This window comes from Oryctolagus cuniculus, chromosome 2, assembly GCF_051225735.1.
Source record: "Oryctolagus cuniculus isolate XC-2025 breed Fujian yellow rabbit chromosome 2, ASM5122573v1, whole genome shotgun sequence".
NCBI lineage: Eukaryota > Metazoa > Chordata > Mammalia > Lagomorpha > Leporidae > Oryctolagus > Oryctolagus cuniculus.
In genome coordinates, this window is record NC_142868.1 from 113083725 (window position 1) to 113106608 (window position 22884).

Here is a 22884-nt window from a genome sequence, read left to right on the forward strand (position 1 = left end):
GACCCAGGTACTTGGGCTGCTGCACCCACGTGGGAGACCCGGATGGAGTTCTAGTCTCCTGTGTTTTGCCTAGCCCTGTCCTAGCCATCGCGGCCATTTGGGGAGTGAAATAGCAGATGAAAGGTGTCTCTCTTTCTTTCCCTCTCTCTGTCTGTAACTCTGCCTCTCAAATATCTTTTTTTAATTTGACTGAGTTATAGATGGAGAGAGAGACATAGAGAAAGGTCCTCCTTCCGCTGGTTCACCCCCAAAATGGCCACTACTGCTGGCGCTGCACCAATCCAAAGCCAGGAGCCAGGTGCTTCCTCCTGGTCTCCCACGTGGGTGCAGGGGCCCAAGCACTTGGGCCATCCTCCACTGCCCTCCCGGGCCACAGCAGAGAGCTGGATTGGAAGAGGAGCAATCAGAACTAGAACCTGGTGCCCATATGGGATGCTGGTGCCACAAGTGAGCCATGGCACCGGCCCCCAACTATCTTTCTTTAAAAAATGCTAGTGCTGTTCACCAAGAAACCCCTTGTTCTTCTGCATTTGGAAATGATGAAACTGATTGCCTTCTTGTGAGGGAGAGGAGAGCCCCTTTAGTGCAAGTTGGGGTAGTGGGAGCAACCAGAGAAAGAACTCTGAGCTCTCAGCGTGCACTTTGCTCTAGGTACCAGGGCTGTAAATATGCTTTCTAAAGATGAGAGATGATGGCTGTCTTCAAACGGACTCATAATGGTAAACTGAAAATAAGGAGAAGTGGGCATGGTATATTTATGAAATTTTAGAGAGAAAGGGATGTATGGGTCTTGAGGAAAGAGGATCAGTCCATGGAGAGGTGATAGTAACAGCTGGCACCCAAGGGCTGGCATTTACCACATTCTGGATACTGCTGAAAGCACGCCACAGTGCCTAACCAATCCTCATGGGGATATTAGAGGGCTGGTACAACTCTTACCCCACATTATAGACAAGGAACCAAGGCACAGAGAGATAATGACACTGCCAAGGTTGGATAAAGCTGGGTTTTGAACCCAGTTGATTTTTTTTTATTAGCATCTGGGCTGTTAACCACTGTCTGTGAGGAGGCAGAGGCATTTGTGACTAAAGAAAAGGCTTTGCAAAGGCATAAAAGGCCTTGTGCATTGGGGAAATAATAAAAGGTTCAATGTGGCTGTAGCTGAAGGTTAGAGCAAGTGAGGGAGGTAAAGGAAATCGGCTCAAGGGGAAAACGTATGGGCTGTGCTGAGGGTCACGGGCAATCCTAAGACTACTTTTTTGTATTTTTTTATTAAGTCAACATTGACTTTACATCTATTCAAATTATTTCTTTTTGTGGTTGCTGTAGTTACTGTTAAGTTCTTTACATGTGCTCTATTATCATGGAGAACTGCTATATAATAACACTGTATATGTTTGTGATGTATAGTATGATATGGTATAACATGACATAGACAATTAAATTAATTATATATATTTACATTAGTCCCCACCTATCCTTTGGGGATACATTCCAAGACCCCTGGTGGATGCCTGAAACCTCAGATAGGACTGAATCCTATGCATACTATTTTTTATATACACACATACCTATGGTAGTTTAATTTATAAATTATCCAGAGAAGGAAATTAAAAACAGTAACTAATAATGAAATAGAACAACTATTAAATAATGTAGTGTAATAAAATTTCTGCCATCACTATTCTTGTGTTTTGGGAACATTATTGAGTAAAATAAGAATTACTTAAACACAAGCCCTACAATACCATGACAGTTCATCTGATAACTGAAATAGATAGCTACTAAGTGACTAACAGATGGGTAGTATATACAGAAGTTGATACACTGGACAGAGAAATGATTCATGTCTTTGGTAGGATAGAGAAGAATGGAGCAAGATTTATTCATGATGCTCAGAATTGCACAAAATGTGAAACTGATGAATTATTTCTTTCTGGAATTTTCCATTTAATATATTCAGACTGAGGCTGACTACAGGAAACCATAAAAAGCAAAATCTCAAAAAATAGGAATTGCTATATATGATTATGATAGCTGCAAAAATACACAGGAATTACCAATATTTTATGAGAATTTATATATGAGATTCATTTGATATTTCCTAAAACTATATTCACACAGACACACACAAACAGCCTTCTACTGGGAGTAACAAAAGACTGTATTTATTACAAATATTAATTGTGGTGTAAACATATGCAATGTTACAACTGTTATATATATATGTATGTAATACATGTAATATACATACATATAGTACCTTGCGTTGGCTTGAGAGAATTGCCCACTGCCTCAGACAATATGCCAGCTGCTAAAAAAATAAAATGAGAAAGATTAATCAAAGTATAAATTCCCTAGTTAATGGAATTCTATTATAACATATTTAAGATTCTAAAATTGTCCCATTTATGAACCTTGCATTATCTTCTCACATATTGGCAGTGAATTTCAGCACAGCTCTCAGGATGCCTTAAATGAGACCATGGAAATGACAATAGTGAGGTTTTGCTGCAGCCAAAAATCTGATCTTAAAATAGTTTTAAGTGAACACTATTATCCACATGATATATTCAAGGTTCAGGCTAAATAAAAATTTCACTTTACTGAACAATAGCATACCTCAAGTTGCACAGTATCCAGGTCATCCAGATGGCAAGCTAAAGGTTGAGGAAACCCTATGGTGAGAAATCATAAAACTGTTGTAGAAAAGCAATCATAACATTTACTTTTAAATCTTTACTGTGAAAACCACGCAGACATTCTATTAAAGCAATCAACCACAGAAGAACCATATAAGAAGCCAATGGAAGGATCCAATGCTATGAATAGGGTTTACAATTCACACACACACACACACACACATTCTACCTATCACTAGCAAATCTGAGATTTGCACTTAAATTCATTAAAAACAGTATGGCTTTTAATTCACCAGAGGTTTTCACTATAGGAGTTAGCAACTCAGAAAAGGGGTGGGGTGGGGTGGGGGAAGGAATACCTACATAACAACAAAGTTTGTATCTTGATGGAATTTATGTGGATGGGATATCTGGAATAGTGCCCCAGGATCACCCTGGTAACTTTCCAGACACACAGATACCTGTCTTTGCGCTGAGTAGACCCTCCAGGCAGGGCTCTGGGGACAGCTGTCATCAGCATGAGCTGTCAACTTTTGTCTGACTTAAATGAACACCTCTTCTCATGTGTGGAATATAATGGAGGAATGGCTAATATCGCAAGTGCAGGTGAAGAAACTAATTGGATAGGTCGAAACAAGATAAAATTAAGCAGAAAATGTAAAATGCTGAACTTAATGTTCTATAAATATAGGACAGGGAATATGTAGCTCAAGAGTAATTTGTATATATTTTTAAAAGACTGGGTATTATTTTGTTCCCTGCAGTTCTTTTGTGAACCAAGAAAAAGCTAAGACAATATTATGATCTAATCAAATAATAGTGCTCAATCTTGAACTATAATAGTCCAACTCAAAATGATAGGATGTGAAGCAGAGTTAAAATAACTGAGTACACTTTTTCATGGAAAGAGAAAAATTAGGAAATGTATGTTAACTACCTTCAACTATTTTGAGAACTTTCATAAGTAAGAGATATTACTTATCCACAAAGAGCAGGCTTCAGTTACATGTGATCAGCTATCAGCTTGGTGTAAAAATTTTTTTGATGATTGGACTCATTTACCCATTTACTCACAGGTTGTGTTAATATAAAGGTTAAGACCACAGCAACCTGTCCTCGGGGAATATAAAATAAATTTAGAAAAAGGGGGAGGTAGATATAAATATATAGACAGATAGAAAGGTAATACTATAAATACAATTCTGCTGGCGCCCAGAAGAGGCAGCAATTGGCTGTCTTAGCAGGTAGTGCTTGCAGGTCACTGCAAATAGTTAAATAGAATCTGTAGGATCTGCGGGGAGCCCATAGAGATCCCTACACCAGGAGAGATTGAACCAGACGACCTGCACTGGTCCTTGAATTGCCCAGGTTTAGCGATTACACTACATGGCACGATCACACAAACACGTTGTTTGAAATCTATTTTCTTGTTAAATCAAAAATCTTATGGAAACATCCGAAATTTTGAAATAGTCTGTGTTTCCTGCCGTAGCTTTTCTGCCCTCGCACACTGCCCCGCTGCATTCTACCGTGAGTTCCCCGGGAGATGGGGCGCTCACCTCGCCCCCCACCCACCCCCTTCCTACACGTGCGCTGGTTCCCTGGGCTTGATGAAGGAAGCCGGCGCCTGGTCAGCAGCACTGCAGACAGCGCCCTGGCCCTGGCGCTCTGGGATCCTGGGATCCCCGTCTAGTTCCAACTGCTCCTCTATTCCCAGTCTTGGAGCTCACCCGTGAGCTCAGTTTTACCTCCTGCTCTTCTCTCCTTGGAATCCAAGGAGCACAAACGGTCAAAACGGGGTCTTCTCCCAAGGGAGGCTGAGCCGCACCCTTCCCAGTTCTGAGCCTCGCACCTCCAGGGTTGCCCGGGACAAGCGCTGTTACAAGACTGTCTCACAGGGAAACTTTCTTTGGGCGAAAAGTTGTGGCATCTCCCTCTCTATTCTCTCTCAACAGCTTAGAAACAAACAGGAAGCCAGAAAGCGAGTGAAAAAGGAGTAGGTGGGGGAATAAAACTTGACATTTCCAGAATGAGGAATTGAGGTCAGCCTCACTCTTCCCACCCTCACCCTTACCTGGGGAGGGAATCTGTAGCACGCAGAGGCAGTAGATGGCCAAGGCGGGAGGCGAGTGGGGAAGAGACTTCATTGTCAGCATCTGTGTGCTGCCAGGGCAGGTTCCGAGCATGTCCTCGGGTTCCGTGGGCAGAGGCTGCCCTCCGCGCTGCTGCTGACCGCCCGGTGGAGAAGGTGTCTTTATTCGCAGCGTTCTGGGGCCCACTGGCTGAGCACCAATCCGTTCAATGCAGGAGGACCATGGCTTTCTCATAAATGTCGTGCTGGGCCCTTATTCGTAGAATAATATCCTCCTGGGGTAGGTATTGTCCAGACTCATCTTTTCCAATCCAGCAATAAAATTAAAAAGTGGAAAGTCATAGTTGTTATTCCATAGTGGTTTGAAAAACGTTTCTGAGTCAAGAAAGGCTTTTTGCTTTTATTAATCAAAGAAGTAGGCATCCATCTATAAACTCTTGCATGAGGAAGTCTTGTTTCCCAAGGTTTTTTATTTTCTACATTTAACAGGGGATGTATTGTAGTCTTTGGTAAATCTGAGAAGAACAAAATTTAAATGTGTGAGAATAATTTTTGGCAGACACTATTTGTTAGTGACTTAAAATGGAATATTTGCCCCCAAAACTTTCAATCCATCATAGAATGGGAATTATGACTACTTTATAGCCATAACAGTTTGCCTACTTCCTTGAGACAGCAAAAACTTGAGATTCCTATTTATTGAAGTAGTTTCCATCTTATTTAAGGAGAATAACACAAAATCTTCAAAATAACACAGACAGATACGTTGCTATTTATATGCTGTTTATATTAAATATGCCCAACACTAACCAGCATATCTTTCCTGAGAGAAAGTGGAAGGCAATGAATGGAGGCTTTCTGGACCTAAACTACTTCTCTACGTAGTATTAAATGCAATTACTTTCAAACATTTGAGGCACACAACACACACACACACACACACAAAGCTCTTGTGGCAATTCTGTTAAGCTTCAATGAACATGTACTGTTGGAGCCTCTGGTCTAAGACTACCAGTGAACTGGTACCTCTATTTTTAAAATAAACCTCTCCAATGACTCTGATTTGCATAACACTTAGGCTTCTTTTGCATATTTTGCCCACATTATTTCTCCAGATAAAAAATTATAATGCTATCTTTAATGCAAATTTAGAAATGGGATAAAGCAGAAAAAATCAGCTGTGCTGTTACTATTCCCCAACAGTGTTATGGACAGAATCATCTTCCTCCACAGTTCATACACTGAAGCCCTACATTCCAGTGTGTCTGTATTTGGAGACAGAGCCTTCATGGAGGTAATTAAGGTTAATGAGGTCACAGGGTGGGGCCCCGATTCAATAGGACAAGAAGAGGAAGAGAAGCCGGAGAGCTCTCCCCACAGGTGCATAGAGGAAAGGCTTTGAGGGGACACAGCAAGAAGGAGGTCATCTGTGTGCCTGCTAAGGAGCCAGGCCTCACCAGAAATCAGTCTTGCTGGGACTTTGATCTTGAACTTGCCATCTGTAGAGCTGGAGAAAATTAATTTCTATTATTTAAGCTATGCAGTCTGTGGTATTTTGTTGTGACAGTCCAAGCAAATTTTAGCTAATTCAAAGGATACCATAATCAATACTAGCAGAGAAAAGACACAATAAGATTAAGCATTTGCAAAAGCTATAAGGGCACTGACTTACAATACGAGAGAGAGAGAGAAAGGAGAGAGAGAAAGAGAGAGAGGAGAGAGAGAGAGAGAGAGGAGAGGCAGGTGGGCAGGAAGAAAGAAACAACTTAGATGCCCTCCACAGAGGAAATATTAAGTAAACTAAGGGATATCCACAGTAAAGAATATTATTTAATTGTTAAAAAGAACTAAATGTATTGGCAGGGCAAGTTCTTTATAACATAAAAAATAAAGAAAAAATTTATAAGACTGTATACCATGTTTTAGTATCGGTTAGCTACTGCTGATAACAAACCACTCCAAAACTTAGTTATTTAAACAACTACTTATTTAACTGAAATTTCTGCAGGTCACCAATTTGAGCTGAGCTCAACGGGGAGTTCTTATGGTTTCCGCTGGGCTCTGCCACCCGGCTGCGCTCACACTTGCATTTCCCTGGTGACAGGACAGGAAGCCTGGGACCTTTTTCCTCTCATGCTCCAGGTGGCTCACCTGGGCTTGATCTCATGCTTGACTCAGACTTGGAGCGCTGTGAGAGTGGAAAGTGCAAGGCCCTGGAGGCCTGGGTTCAGAATTGGCAGAATCGCTTCTCTTTGCATCACAGTGGTCAAGGCCAGTGAAGAGGTTGGCCCAGCTTCAACATAAGTGACCGAGATCCATTCTACCTCTCAATGAGACAAGGTGAAAAATGCTACAACTAATTTTCCCCTCTGCTAATTTCCACTTAGCTAAGAGTTTATTCAAAACAGAACATACAGTTAGATCTATACATATGCAGGTAAATGCTACACATACACACAAATATAATAATAGTGACTCTCAAGAATGGAGTAAAATTGTAGGGATCATTATAACCTTTAGTGCTATTTGTACATTTGAACTTTTGCATCGACTGATTATCAGTTACTTATAAAAGCAAAACTAAATAAATAAACTCTGAGTCACTCTTTTTAGTATATAGATTAATACTCAAAGATCTCAGTATTTTATGAATTTACAGACATAAAAGATCAACTCTTCTTCTTTTCATTACATCTATTTTTCCAGAGTGTTCCATATGGTATGCTTTATTCGAGAAGTTGTACCCAGTGAATTTGTCAGTGCCATAACAATTTAACAAGATATAACATTTTTACATAAATGAACTCACCATGTGGAATTCCCAAGCCTTTTAAAATAAGCATATGCCAGAGAACTATACTAACAGTGCCTCCTCCTTCCCACACTGAATTTTGCAAATGCTCATTATAATGCAATCAGTAGGCTTTCAAGGAACTGAACTTAAATCTGTAGGGCATAAAAGGTGGAACTTATAATCAATGACAAGTATCTCATCTGAAGTATACCATTCAGAGTTCCTCCATGCACCTGCTGTCCTTTAAAAACCCTTAAAATACATTAAGATGCAGATGTGGGATTTAAGGTTTGAAAATACCGTTGGCGAAGAAAAAAATAATTTGTCCTCTGCCCTTTCTGACTTTGTAGTTGGAACAGATCCCTTTAAAGAAAGATGGATTAATGGAAAACCAGACAGAAGTTTAATAGTATGGCGTACAATTTGAACAATATAGTGTCCCCTCCAAAATTCATTTCAAATTTTTTTATTTATTTGAGAAGCAGGGAGAGAGAGAGAGCATAGTAATTATTGGTTCTCTCCCCAAATGCCTGCAACAGCCAGAACTAGGCTAGATTGAAACCAGAAGCCTGGAACTCAATCCAGCTCCAGGAATTGAACCCAGGCACTAATGTGGGATGTAGGCATCTTAACTGGTAGGCTAAACACCTGCTCCCCTCATATGAAACTTCATCCTCACAGTCACAGTGTTAAGAGGTGATTAAGTCATAGGATTCCATCATTATGAGAGTTGCTGTCATGAAAATGATATAAGGCTCCCAAGGTCATGCAGATGTTGAAAGTTCAAACCCCAATGTCATAGGTTGATGGTACCAAGAGAGTGAGAACTTATTCCAACTATGATGTTTAGGAGGTGGGCCTAGTAGGAGGTACTTGGGTCAATGTGAGCATGCCCTCAGGAGGTAGTTCTCACCAGAGGGCTACTTATAAGAGCTTGAAGAGCTGGGTCCAGTCATTCTGTCTGCCTCCTGGCTCAACGCGGGGCCCTTCCTTTGCTCACATTCCACCATCCACTGCCCTCATCAGATGCCAGACCCATGGAGCCAGCCTGACCTTGGACTGTGAACCTCCATCACCATGAGCCGAGAGAAACCTTCTTCTATCAAGTCATTGTCTTGTGTATTTGGTTACAGTAATGAAAAGCTGACTGATACAAGGGTTTGAGGTTGGAGGAGCCCTCACTTGCCTTTCCATCGGTTCTGCCATGTGAGGATAAAGTGTTCCTCCACTCGAGGATACAGCAGCACGGCAAGCAGAGAATGGCCCTCACCAGGTGACGCCCCCACCTTGACCGTGGACCTCAGCCTCTAGAACTGCAAGATAAAATAAATGTCTGTTTTCTGTAAATTATGCAGTCTAAGGTATTCTGTTATAGGAGTACAAGTAGACTAAGATGCACAGGTGATTCCCACCCAGGGGAAAAACAAATACATCTCAAAGGGGTGGCTGAAATACCACCAGCAGCTAGATCAGAGAAAGAAAGGAATGGGGCAATGTGGTGGTGGCCAGGGAAAGAACCAAACTCGAAGGTCGAGGTTGCTGTGCGCCTTCTCCAGTGAGAAGAGTCGCTAGTGATTTAGCTGCATCGTTTTCTGGGGTGGGCAGAGAGAACACCCTTACAAATGGAGACCTCCTCTATAGTCATAGATTTCTCTTACACAAGGATGACTTCTATCTCCTGTATCTGCTGCCTCCCAAAATAATCAACTCAAAAATAATTCTCATGCCACACAAGCACATTTTGGAGTGGCATATTCTGGCTCAACAGTCATATTTCCGGGTGGTATATTCTGAGCTCCGTGAGCATCTCTATATAGCAGGGATTCTCAGATAGGGTTTATTTCAGAGACTAGTTGTCAAATCCACAAAAGCTGCTCGGTGGCAAAATTAAAAAAGGCCAGCCTACCCCATTGGCGGAGCACTGTCCCCACCCACCCTAACATCCTACCTCCTTCCCTCCACCTTCTGTGCCTGCATCCTGTACTCTCTCTTGGCTTTTGCAACTGCTTTAACATGGAGCTAGGTGTTGTTCTTCTTTAAAAGATTCATTTTGTTTGTTTGGAAGGCAGATTGACAGAGAGAGATGGAGAAAGAGCTTCCATCCTCTGGTTTGCCCTCAAATGGCCACAGTGGTTGGGGCTGGGCCAGGCTGAAGTCGGGAGCCTGGAACTCCACGTAGGTCTTTCACATGGGTGGAAGGGGCGCAAGCACGTGGGCCATCTTCCTCTGCTTTCCCAGGTGCATTAGCAGGGAGCTGGATCAGAAGTGGAACAGCCAGGACTTGAACCAGTGCTCTGCTATGGGTTGCTGGTATTGCAGAGAGCAGCCTAGCTTGCTACACCACAACACTGGCCCCAGTGCAGAGCTATTTAGCAATGGTAAGGGATAGGAGAGCCATCTAATCAGAGGAGAGCTAGGTTGCACTAACAGGAAAGACCCATGGAAGGGTAGACCACACGGCTTTACCCAATTTATATTTTCCTGAGTCAAGAGTAATGCAATTGGTCTTCTGTATCCATGGTTCTGCCCACAGACTCAATGCTAGGGACAGGAAATATCTGGGGGGAAACTGTGATTGTATTCAACATGGACACATTTTTTTCCTTCTTAGTTCCTGAACAATGTAACAATTAGTTTACAGCACTGAATTATATTAGGTGTAATAAGTTATCTATGCAGTAGGAGATACAAATGTTATATGCAAATCCTGTGCCCTTTGAAAGAGGGGCCTTGAACTGGGATTTTGGTATCCTTGGGGGTCCTGGAACTGAATACTGGTGGATACTGAGGGATGATTAAATGTCAGACAGTTATGCCAGTTGCTTGTTCATTGGCCTTCAACCCCTTTGCTTACTCCTTTCTGATCATGCCAAGCCGGAAACCAGCAAAATAAACTCTCTTCCTAGCTGGCTTCCAGTTAGTTTCTGTCAATGGGAGCGGAGCCTGGGAGGAGGTTAGAAGACAGAAGGGAGAAGGGAGACATTTTTCTTTGCTCCCAGCGATGCCTCCTGCAGAGGCAGCACTCGAGGGTCCCAGCTCCCCACTGCAGGCTGGCTAGGGCCTGCAGTGTAATGAGAGTGCGTGCCCCTGGCTTCCTGGGAGAAGTGCAGAAGGTAACTGAACCGGCAGCACCGGGAGGGATCCCATTCGTCTCGGTGAGCAAGCAAACATGGGCTCTGGATGCTGGTTTTCCACATCTTCCTCCAGCAGGGGGTGGCCGAGGCTTTCTGCGCTGCTAGGCCCTGGGCAAAGTTCCTTTTCTCCATTTTGCCATTCCAGCCTCCTTCCAGCATGATTTCTTTACAGTTTCCTTGGGAATGAATGGTTAAATCATATGGTAGTTGCATTTCTAACATTTTAAGAAACGATGAAGTCATTCTCCCAAGTGGCATTCTGTTGCAGTCTCACCAGCCGTGTGTAAGGATGCCAGTTGCTCCACGTCCTTGTCAACATTTAGCATAGGCACTGCGGAAGAATCTCTAGCATACAGCCAGGCGAGGATGGTCAGAGGGATGGAACGGGAAACATGTAAGGAGGGAAGAGCAGATGGCTAGCATTTGGAAATAGACACTGAGGAATAGGAGAGTGGAGATGAAGCCCAGGCCATTTAGCAAGAGAAAAACGGTGAAAAGGAGTGGCAATCACGAACAGCTTCCATAAAGACGAGTCCAAGGACATGTTTGAATGAGGAAGGGGGCTTTCACGGGAGCAGATTAGCACAGGAGCTTCCCTGATGCACGAAAACCTAAGTGACTCGCAATGAACTCTGAAACATTTTAGGCCACAGAATGTAGATGACAGAGGCACAAATGGCGTGAACAGGGTGGGGTAAGCAGTCCCTGTGCCCCAGGACAGGCCCAGGCGACTGGAACAGTGGCTCTGGCAGTGACACGGGCAGTGGCTCTGCTGCCCGCCCCAGCCTGTATCTCCTGGACAGGGGGTGTGACAGGAGTCAGTCTGCTGCAGGCAGGTGTAGGAGTCCTTCCAGCCTGGTGAGCAGGGAGCTGGAGGATTGCCGGATTGGAAGGAAGGGCTGGCTTTTGTTGAGAATGTGGTGGAGCCCGGAACAACATTGGCTGATTTCCTTGCCTCGTCTTAAGGCGTTCCCGGTACTTTCACTCTCACCCTCTACTGTCTTTACCCCTCAGCGGGATGGGGGCTGTGCTTTCTGGTCCTGTCGCCCTTCCACACTACCCGGAACAAGGGTTGTCATTCACTCACTCATCCCTGCATTCCTTTAAGCAGCATTAAAGGAGCTCCTGCTACATGTCAGGTACCCAGGGCAGGGAGATGAACTCATTGCAATCCCTGAGCTCCTGGAGGTCAGGGTGTACCAGGAAACACATCCGTGGTTTCCAATGAAAGTGTGTGAGAAGTGCTCCAAAGGGGAAGGGAGCAGCAAGGGCCACTGCTGAGCTGGTGCTGGCGCCGATGGGGAAGTTAGAGGACATGGGGCTTGCCGGGCAGAACAGACAGGAGAGGGGAACAGCGCTGTGAAAGGCAGGAAGGTGAGAAAGCATCCGGGTACAAGTGGTGTTCCCGGGACTTGGAAAAGTGTGGTTGATGGATGGAGCAGGGCAGAGAGAGTGCTGGAATCTCTGGGAAGGTACCAGGACGAGACAAACGATGTTAGGGAGTAGAAGACGAAGGCACGAACTCAGCAGACGGTTTGACAGGGGAGTTGGTGGGAGCTGAGGGCAATTGTTTGGAAGCTAAAGAAAGAGTGGGAGAAGCCTCCAAGGGATTAGGCCTATGATGCAGAGCAGAGGGGCAATCTTTTGTTTTCAAATCACTTATTTACTTGAAAGTCAGAGCTACAGAGAGAGAAGGACAGACAGAGAGATCTTCCATCTAATGATTCACTCCCCAGATGGCTACAACAGCCAGCATTGAGCCAGGCTTGAAGCCAGGAGCCAGGAGCTTCACCCAGATCTTCCATGTGGGATGGAAGGGGCCCAAGCACTGGGGCCACCTTCTGCTGCTTTTCCCAGGCACAATAGCAGGGAGCTGGATGGGAAGTGGAGGAGCCAGTACACAAACTGGTGCCTATATGGGATGCTGGTGTCGCAGGCAGCAGCTCTACGCTCTGTGCCACAGGCCAGCCCCAGAGGTGGCAACCTTGACTGAGACTGCAGAGGCAGACTTGCAGGGAAGACAGTGAGGCTGAAGATGGGTTGCACCTGTAGGATGCAAATGGACGTGTTTAAGATGCCCTGGATGCTGTTCCTTGTGCCGAAGAAAGAGGCTTAAGTCACGTGTAGCAGGGGAGCACCTGCATGATGGCGGGAGTCCCTGGAGAAGGTTGGAGCACTTGGGGAGGATGAATGAGTAAAGGAACAAGACAGACAAGACTCTGGGGACCATCAGCACTCAAGGGCAGGGTGGCGGGCGGAGGAGCAGACACCTAGAAGGGTTTGTCAGGGAGAAAGCCCCATGAGAGAGGGGTGTTCAGGAGCAGGGAGCTCAAAAGCTTCCAAGTTGGATGAGGGCTGCAGAGAAGCCTGTGGACTGGCACTGGGGATGTCAGGGGTGAGTAGCTGCAGCAGGGCCTGGGGTAAGGGTACAGACAGGGAGACTGCAGAGGAGGCCATGCAGGTCAGCCCCCCAAGACGCACAGCAGGTGAAGGGCCTGTGGACAAGGGGAAGGTTGGCACCAAACAAAGAGTGAGGGAGACCTGAGCATGCAGTTTGGCAGGGAAGAGGAGTTGGTGGAGACAGGAAGATGAGAGGCAGTTGAGCCACCAAGCACTGCAATTGAAGGGGATGGAGGGCAGGTGAGTCTTTGGGTGCCTCTGCGGTAGGAGGCAGGGAGGGGGAGACACACACAGGTGCGAGCTGGTGGGGAGGAGTCCCACCCAGGCCATCCGATGGACAGCCTTCACAGCAGTCCTCCCTGGGCTCCAGTTCTGCCCCCTGCTGTGGCCATTCCCTACCATCAACTGCAGTCCAAAAATATGAATGGAACTTTAAATCCCACACTGCTCTTAGTAGCATGAAGAAATCTCTTACCGTCCCACTCCTTGCCCTGGATGCGAGTCATCCCTCTGTGCAGCGTGTCCACGCTGTATACACCACCTAACCCCATTCATCACTTGGGAGCCTTCTGGGTCAGCAGGCTGACTGCTGTGGTATTGCAGTCCTTAGTTCACTTAACCACGTCCCAAAGCACGAGAGCACAGGTGCTGGCGATATTACTCCAGTCAACTGCTACACTTGTTGTTGATCCCTTACTGTTCCTAGTGGGCAGATTGAACATATTCACGGGTATGTGAGGGAAAGGCTTAGTGTGGATAGAGTGTGGTACATCTGTGGTTTCAGGCATGCGCTGGGGGTCCTGGAACACATCCTCCACCTGTAGGGGGGCTGCCTCCTAAGTAAAGGACAGGCTAAGTCCTCTGCACCTCGTTAGCTGCTGAGGAGAAGCCGGGAGGTAGAAAAGGAAATTCAGATGAGAAACATCACACATCCCTGATGCAATTTGCTACATTCTCTTTCTGTGTTTCCCTTCTCCATATTTTAATTTAAAATTTTTTTATTTTAATAAAGCCAGAGTGCTTTATTTCTCTGCATGCTATGTATGAGTATCTGGGCCTTGAAATAATAGCCACTTCGAGTTGCTGGTGAGAGTAATCTCAATTAATTAAGGAGAAGAAAGTGTGACCCACTTTCCCTAACCAGAAAAAAAGAGAATAAAACAAAAACACTTCAAAATGCTCTTCTACATCATGTGACCATGCTTATCAATGTTACCGCGAACACAGACGTTTTATAATGGATCGGAACTTCCGGGATTGTGGCTCTGGCTTGTGGAAATAACCTTTGCTTCCATGCAGGCGGCAATGCTAATCAGTCTTCTTAAACGTGTGTTGTTGGCTGGCGCCGCGGCTCACTAGGCTAATCCTCTGCCTTGCGGGGCCGGAACACCAGGTTCTAGTCCCAGTCAGGGCGCCGGATTCTGTCCCGGTTGCCCCTCTTCCAGGCCAGCCCTCTGCTGTGGCCAGGGAGTGCAGTGGAGGATGGCCCAAGTACTTGGGCCCTGCACCCCATGGGTGACCAGGAAAAGCACCTGGCTCCTGCCTTTGGATCAGCGCGGTGCGCCGGCTGCAGCGCACTGGCTGTGGCGGCCATTGGAGGGTGAACCAACGGCAAAGGAAGACCTTTCTCTCTGTCTCTCTCTCTCTCTCATTGTCCACTCTGCCTGTCGGAAAAAAAAAAAAAAAGTGTGTTGTTCTGATAATGTTCCATTGAGATCTGTGTTCTGGAAGGTGGACATGCTTGCATACTTCCTCTGCTAAGTCAGAAGAGAATCATGGGCACTTCTAAGGTAAAAATAGTAGTAAACTAAAATCTGTCACTCTTTGGGGGTATCTTATTTAACTCATGTACCTTAATGGTAATATATGTTTGAGAAGATGTGGAAAATGGAAAAAAGATCAGGGTCGAGGTTATTATAGTTGGGGGGATGCCCTGTGTAGCTGTGGGCTATTTCAGTTTTGTTCAGCTGGAGAGGCAGGAGAAGATTCTGGAAGCTCAAGAAGACATGGTGGGGGAGGGGCTGAAATGGAAACCAAAGGACCAGAGTACAGAGGGTGGCCCCGGGGCATCTGTTTGAGTCCCTGAGCTGAATACGGTACAGGCACCCCCGCTCCACCCGGAGATGCGAATCACCTACCTAGGAAAACCTGTGGGACCACAGAAAACTCATCCTGAGAAGACATTGAAGCTACAAGTATGCTTCCTGGATTGCAGTCCATATTGCAACAGACAGCCTCTGGCTGTCCTTGCAAACACATGGCAATAGTTGCTGTGACTAAGAAGGGATAGCCCCTGCAGGTATGCCCCTCAGACGCTAGTCCACGTCGAGGCAGTGGCAAACCTCTACCTGTTTTGCTTGCTCACTGTCTCTGCTCAGTATACCTACTCTGGTGAATCCTTTTATCACCCACAACACCAACCTCAGGTGGTGATTTACTGTGACTTTACAGGATTTTCTCCTTCTAACCTGGCTCCAAGACTTGTTCCCCAGGCACTGTCTGAAGGGAACCAGCGTGCAGGGGAACATCCTCCTCTTGCTGTCTTTGGAGGCTGCTAGCCAGGTCTCCTGGTGCATATAACTGTACTGCTAAGACAGGGCCTCACGTTGTGGGCAAAGCAGCCATCTGTGATGCCAGCACCCCATGTGGGCATGGGCTCATGCCTCAGCTGCTCCACTTGTGATCCAGCTCCCAGCTAATAGCCTGGGAAAAGCAGTGGAAGATGGCCCAAGTGCTTGGACCCCTGCCACCCCACATGAGAGACCCAGATGAAGCTCCTGGCTTCAGCCAGTGCCATTATGGCCATCTGGGGAGAGACCCAGCAGGTGGAAGAGCTCTCCCTCACTCTTTCTAATTCTGACTTTCAAAACTAAATGAACAAATCTTAAAAAAAAAAAAATGATAGGGCCGGCGTTGCGGCTCAATAGGCTAATCCTCCACCTTGCAGCGCTGGCACACCGGGTTCTAGTCCCTGTCAGGGCGCCGGATTCTGTCCCGGTTGCCCCTCTTCCAGGCCAGCTCTCTGCTGTGGCCAGGGAGTGCAGTGGAGGATGACCCAAGTGCTTGGGCCCTGCACCCCATGGGAGACCAGGAGAAGCACCTGGCTCCTGGCTCCTGCCACTGGATCAGCGCGGTGCACCGGCTGCAGAGCACCGGCCACGGCGGCCATTGGAGGGTGAGCCAATGGCAAAAGGAAGACCTTTCTCTCTGTCTCTCTCTCTCACTGTCCACTCTGCCTGTCAAAAAAAAAATGATAGGATCAGGGAGGTGCAGCCATTCTCCTGGCCAAAACCTTCTCCATGCCAAGAATATGCCTTTGGGAGACCCTGCGTGGATTTAAGAGAGGAGGCTGAGACCGGAAGTGGAGAGAAGCTAAATATTCCCCAAGGAAATCGAGGTTGGACGGTAACTTCAGAGGGGCTGGTGCATGGACACCTCCGAGTGTACGAGGAAATCCGTGAACACACATCTCTGAAAAGAGCACAGGCATCTCTGGCCGCTCACTTTCTCCTACCTTCCAGGGCTTCAGCACATGGCTCTCTCCACATTCCAAGAACACCCATCACAACCGCCCACGTACACTCAGGAGATTTCTGAACGTCGTCTCCAGACCACTGGCTTCCCAGACATCTGGGATGGTCAGGATAATGCAGATTCTTGGGCCCTGTTCTGGACTCTGAGTAAGAACCTCTGGGTGCAGTGCACGGGACTCTGCCTTGCAGATTTGCAGACCTGCATTGTACATCCGTGCTATGTAAGGAAACTGCTGTAATCTGAGTTTGAGAACCACTGCTTATGGTGCCCGGGATCACAGGTTAAGAATCTCAATCCAAGCAAAACCAGCGAGGTCCTCTTGTAGGCTCAGTAACTTGTTCTCAGCCTTCTTTGAAAACCTTTGCGTTCTGTTTTTTGCCAGCATGGCCCCAGGCTCTCCCCCATCACTTTAAGGCGCCTGAGGATAAACAAAGGGATTTTACATTAGCCCTGGAAAAACACAAAGATAAAACTTATGCCCAAAACAGAGCAATAACAGACGACTCCCCCGAAGCCAAGTGTGAAGTCTGGGGTGATCCTCAGATCCAGGATCTGTCACAGCTGCTGTCATCCCTGTGATCCGAGCACACATCTGACGATTTTAAATATCATCCCTGTACTCCCCAGCGCATGCCCGCTGGATGGGAAGATTCAAGAAGGGCTTTGCGGCTGGAACTTGTCATGTGGAAGAGAAGCGTGCAAACAGTGCCTGCACGTTGCCGGCTGCTCTACGCTGCAGGCATCCTGGACTTTTCATTTTAAAACCCGCCATGAATAATTCTCACAGTGCTCCACCTGACTATTTAATCAGATGTCACCCACTCCTGGCTTCGTCCCAGGGCCACGGTGTAATGCTACTTAGCCTATATGTTAATACTTGGGATTCTGTGCTTTTCTTGTCCATCAGGACACTGTCGGAGTATGCGTCCCAGAATGCACTGAGCCATACCTCTCACCCGCTACGGAGGAGACAGTCAGTTCACAGGAAGTAGGTCTAGGCTGCGGTGACACGTTCATTCCTCCACTCTGAGCAGTAGCAGTTTTCTGTGGGGAGAGTGCAGATGGAGCCATGTGCTGACTCGGTTTCCTACAATGGGGAGGTTCCAAGGTCTTTGCAGTTCTAATGACCCAGCTGAAATATCTGACACCACCATGATTGCTGGAAAGCACACATCCAAGCCCCAAGTTCATGTCACACCATGAAGCACCCGCATGTAAAGACTGAGCTGTGTCATGGTAAGGAAAACAAAGATTTACCTGTCTTTCACATTGCAGCCGGCAGACCAGGTTTCCTTTGGACATCTGAAATCCACAAACCAAAATCAAAAGATTTTTAAAAATTTATTTAAATATTTATGTATTTGGAAATCAGAGTTACAGACAGACAGAGAGAGACAGAGGTCTTCCATCTGGTGGTTCACTCCCCAGATGGCCACAATGTCTGAGGCTGGGCCAGGCTGAAGCCAGGAACCTGGAACTCCATCTGGGTCTCCCATGTGGGTGGCAGGGGCCCAAGTACTTGGGCCATTTCCACTGCCTGCCCAGGTGTATTAGCAGGGAACTGGTTTGGAAGTAGAGCAGCTGGGACTGGAACTGGTGCTCCTATGGACTGATGGTGTCACAGGCAGTGGCTTAACCCTCTGTGTCACAACACCAGTCTCTGATATATGTTTCCACAGTAGCCTGTTCCAATTGCAAATTTTCAGGTACTTCATCAGCTAAAGAGTAAAAAAAAATATCAGTAACATCTCACTAAAGAAAAATGCAATCACCATGTAATGTCCATATGCCGTGGAACCTTCAGGTCTGTGGCTTCAACCTAACTTTATACTAACATATCTGCTACTCCAAGTGTGCAAACACACCAACTCCTATTCTGTAAGCCTAAATTAAGTAATGAATCTCAATTAGCTCATCTTTCCATAAATTAGTCTCAGTTTTGAATATAAGAGTATCTGATCAAACCCCAATTTTTGGAGAAGGGTAATATTGCATATAGAACTCTGCTTCTCAAATTTTAAAAGACATAAATTAGTTGCCTATCTTGAACTGTAGATTAGGTTATGGGTGAGGGTCCAAAGAACTTGAACAACACAATAAACCAACTAGAAGACTCTACAAAATGTCAGAACACATTCTTTTTCCAGTGCACATCAGACATTTTCCAGGATAGGCTGCATTTTTTTTTAAGATTTCTTTATTTATTTGAAAGGCAGAATTAGAGAGGAGGAGGAGGAGGAGGAGAGAGAGAGAGAGGTCCTCCATCCATTGGTTCAGTCCCCAAATGGCCATAGTGACCAGAGCTGTGCTGATCCGAAGCCAGGAGCCAGGAGCTTCTTCTGAGTCTCCCATATGGGTAGAGGGGCCAAAGCACTTGGGCCATCTTCCACTGCTTTCCCAGGCCACAGCAGAGAGCTGGATCAGAAGTGGAGCAGCAACTGCGTGAAGTGGCATTGCTACAACTCCCTTTTCTGTGTGGCCAGGGTGGGCACTCGGGTGAGGCTTGGAGCACCGCATCTGCCACGTCTATGCTGGAAGGCCATGAAGTGTCAGGTGCAGGTGCAGCCACAGGGGACGCTGCACATCCGCTGGTTACCCTGGTGCGACACAGCAGCCAGGCCCATGCCGGGAGGCACCCGCAATGGCTCCGGCAGGCAGTTTTGGTTCCTGCCACCTGTGCAGTCCCAGACTGAGTTCCCAGCTCCTGACGTAGGCCCAGCCCCACCAGTTGTAAGCAGTGGGGAGTGAACGAGAGGATGAGACTTTCTCTCTCTTTCTCTCCGTCTCTGTCTGTCTGTGTGTCTCTCTCTGCCTTTCAAAGAAATTCAATAAATTAATTTTTTAAAAACAAAAACTGGGAGAAATTCACCAGAATAACAGAATGCATTGGCATTTTAAATATAGACCTTCACTACTGTTATTTTCTTGTTCCTTTTAAGTCTTTTGGTCTTTTCTTTAAATGTCATGAAGAACTTTTTAGAAATTCAGCTAAGTAATAAGAAAATAGCAAGCAAAGCCTAAATCTCATCACTCATATATAACTACAGTTAGCATTCAGAGTTGCATGCTAATATTCCATGCCTATGGACAAGAACAAGGTAATTCCAAAAGAATCAAACACATTTAAGCATGTAAATTATTCAGTAAATAAGCTCTATGGGGTACATGGTCCAAAGCAATTTTTTTAAATGTTTATTTTTTTAAAAGATTTATTTATCTATTTGAAAGGCAGAATTCCAGAGAGCCAGAGGCAGAGAAAGAAAGGTCTTCCATCGGCTGGTTCACTCCCCAAGTGGCCGCGACAGCCGGAGCTGGGCTGATCCGAAGCCAGGAGCTTCTTCCAGGTCTCCCACATAGGTGCAGGGGCCCAAGGACTTAGGCCATCTTCTTACTGCTTTCCCAGGCCATAGCAGAGAGCTGCTGGGGTTCTAACCAGCAACCATATGGGATGCCGCCACTGCAGGCGGCGGCTTTACCCACTATGCCACAGCGCCGGCCCCACGAGGCGATTTCTAAAGGAACTGCCACAGTTGCTTCCATAACCGAACAGCTGGTCCCCCTGTGCCTCCTGGAGCACGTGATGGTCAAGCTCAGGCCGCACCTCCCTCATAGTGCTCCTTCATTCTGCAAGAGGAGCTACCACAAGTCTCACAGTCCTGGATGGCCCTTGAGTAGCGTGATTTTGAAAGTTCTTTTAAATGAAGTTGTAGTTTCTACTAAACGGGATCATACTACGTATATGTTGTTTGCCTTGTGTGTATGTGTGTGTTTTCCATACAGACAAAAGGAGGTGTTCACAATGTATTTTTTAGATGGATAGACACTTATCAAGATTGTGCTTTTTTAAACAATGAAATATATGGAGTCACTGTGTTTTTTTCTCAGCATTATTGAGATATAACTGAAAAATAGAAATTGTATATATTTAAGATGTACAGCTTGATGTTTTGGTATATGCATACACTGTGATATAATCATAGCAATCAAGGTAGTTAATGTTTCCATTATCTCCCATGATTACCTTTTTTTTTTAGAAGTGAAAACACTTGGGGCTGGCGCTGTGTGTAGCGGGTAAAGCTTCTGCCGGTGGCAGTGGCATCCTATATGAGTGCCGGTTCTAGTCCTGGCCGCTCCTCTTCTGATCCAGCTCTCTGCTATGGCCTGGGAAAGCAGTGGAAGATGGCCCAAGTCCTTGGGTCACTGTACCCGCGTGGAAGACTCGAAGAAGCTCCTGGCTCCTGGCTTCGGATCAGCTCAACTCTGGCCACTGAGGCCATTTGGGGAGTGAACCAGCAGATGGAATACTTCTCTCTGTCTCTGCCTCTGAAACTCGGGCCTTTAAAATAAATAAATTTGAAGAAAAGAAAAAAAGAAGCAAAAACACTTAAGATCTATCCACTGAGCAAATTCCAAGCACATACACACAGTATTCTAAGCTGTAGTTACACTTTCATCGCCAGGCTGTCCATCAGATCTCCATTGTACTCAGCTGAAATTGTGTGCCCTTTGACCACGGCATTGTTTTTTAATTCTTTATTGCAAAATGAAAACATATAGCTTTTTAAATGGATTATTATAAGACAAATACCACACAATTCAAGAGCCAGCCACTGCCAGAAACATCTCTGTCCCTACTCTGCAAAATATACCACTATCCTGGCTTCGGGTAGTCACATCTTTGTGTTTCTTCATACTATTCTCCTCCAAATACACATTCCTAGTTCAAGGTCACAGCCATGATTCTCAATGTGGGAGAAAGGAATTTCAGGTGTAGTAGACACAAACCTAAGTAAAAGCTCTCATCTCAAATTAAAATGGGGAAGACGAGTATGAGCTCAGAAAAAATGTATGTGTCTTTATTTTTTTCTTAGCTTGGATGATAAATCAGGCAATGAGCAACCCAGTAACAGTGAGCATCTCTGGATCCCAAATAGTGGTCTTAAATGAGTGTTTCTTACTAAAAGAGACCAGAGTTTCTTGGAGAAATGACTCCAGCTCTTGGATGGGAAGAGTTCAGGATGAATCTGGAATATCTTATATAACAGACAGCAAGGAAGCTCTCAGGGACACCAAGGCCACTTCTAAAAGATTCAGGAACCGATTAACCAAAAGTGAGACAGGATAAGCTTCAGTACTGTCAAGTGCGATGTTTTGTAAACCATCAAATAAGTCTGAATCCACAAGCTCATAATGATTTTTTAAAAGATTTATTTATTTATCTGAAAGGCAGTTGCAGAGAGACAGACAGACAGACAAAGGAGATTTTCTATTCACTGATTCACTCCCTAAATGGCCACAAATGGCCAGGGATGAACCAAGCTGAAGTCAGGAGCCCCAGAGCTGCATCCTGGTCTCCCACGAGGGTGCAGGGGCCCACGCACGTGGGCCATCCTCCACTGCCTTTCCAGACGCAGCAGCAGGGAGCTGGATAGGAAACCGAGCAAATGGGACCTCAACCAGTGCTCATATGGGATGCTGGCGGTGCAGGCAGCGACTTAACCTGCTTTGCCACAATGCTGGTCTTTCATACTGATATTTTCAAACCTGATTCTAGACCAGCCTCTGGCCTGAGCTGTCAATAGACAGAAAGCACAAAGAACAGAGAACACAATGATCTACTCCATGGATGTGTCCTTAGCAAAATCCAGGCCGAGAAACTGTACTGGTTACAGGACCCAGGTTCTTCAACAGATGAGAGAGAGAGAAAGAAAGAGAGGGACAGGGAGGGAAGGAGAGGGAAGGAGGGAGGAAAGAAAAGGAAAAAAGGAGAGAAGGAGGAGGCTATAAACTATGGCTCAAGAGCCACAAGCCTATAGACTATAAACTATGAGGCTTAAAGGGGACATCACTTTTTTAAGAAATCCTCAAGACAACATAATGTTCCTCCAATCCAGTTAACACAAAGTATCGGTGTTAAAAATTTTGATGAAAATCTAATTGTATTTCCCTTAGAGAAACTGTAGTTTTTTTTTTAACTAGGTACTCAAGTAATTTTCCTTTTTTACTAAAGTTCAATGACTCTGCATTTATTCGTAATTAATTGTTGTGTACAGTCATGGTGTCGTTTCAAGTTTTTATTTATTTCAGGAAAGCTGTGTTGAACCAGTTTTTAGTCTATGGTTTGTTGTTTTGCTTTGATTTTCTTCTTCAGGGACTGCTATGGTTTGGATGTGCTTTGTCTCCTTACGTCCGTGTGTTAAGCGCTTGGTCCCTAGCAAGGTGGTGGGACCTTTAAGAGCTGAGCCTGTTTGGAGGTCCTTAGGCCACTGGGGCTGCATTTGCAAAGGG

At 45.7% G+C, this 22884-nt stretch overlaps 1 long non-coding RNA gene across 1 annotated transcript; it reads right to left on the bottom strand.

Annotated features, from left to right (window-relative positions):
- Nucleotides 1-2253: 2253 nt before the first annotated feature.
- On the bottom strand, nucleotides 2254-4923 carry LOC138848704 (uncharacterized). The gene is made up of 3 exons (XR_011386803.2): nucleotides 4717-4923; nucleotides 2623-2678; nucleotides 2254-2314 (listed from the first exon to the last, which is right to left on the bottom strand). It is a non-coding gene; the product is annotated as an uncharacterized LOC138848704 (long non-coding RNA).
- Between the last annotated feature and the right edge of the window lie 17961 nt (nucleotides 4924-22884).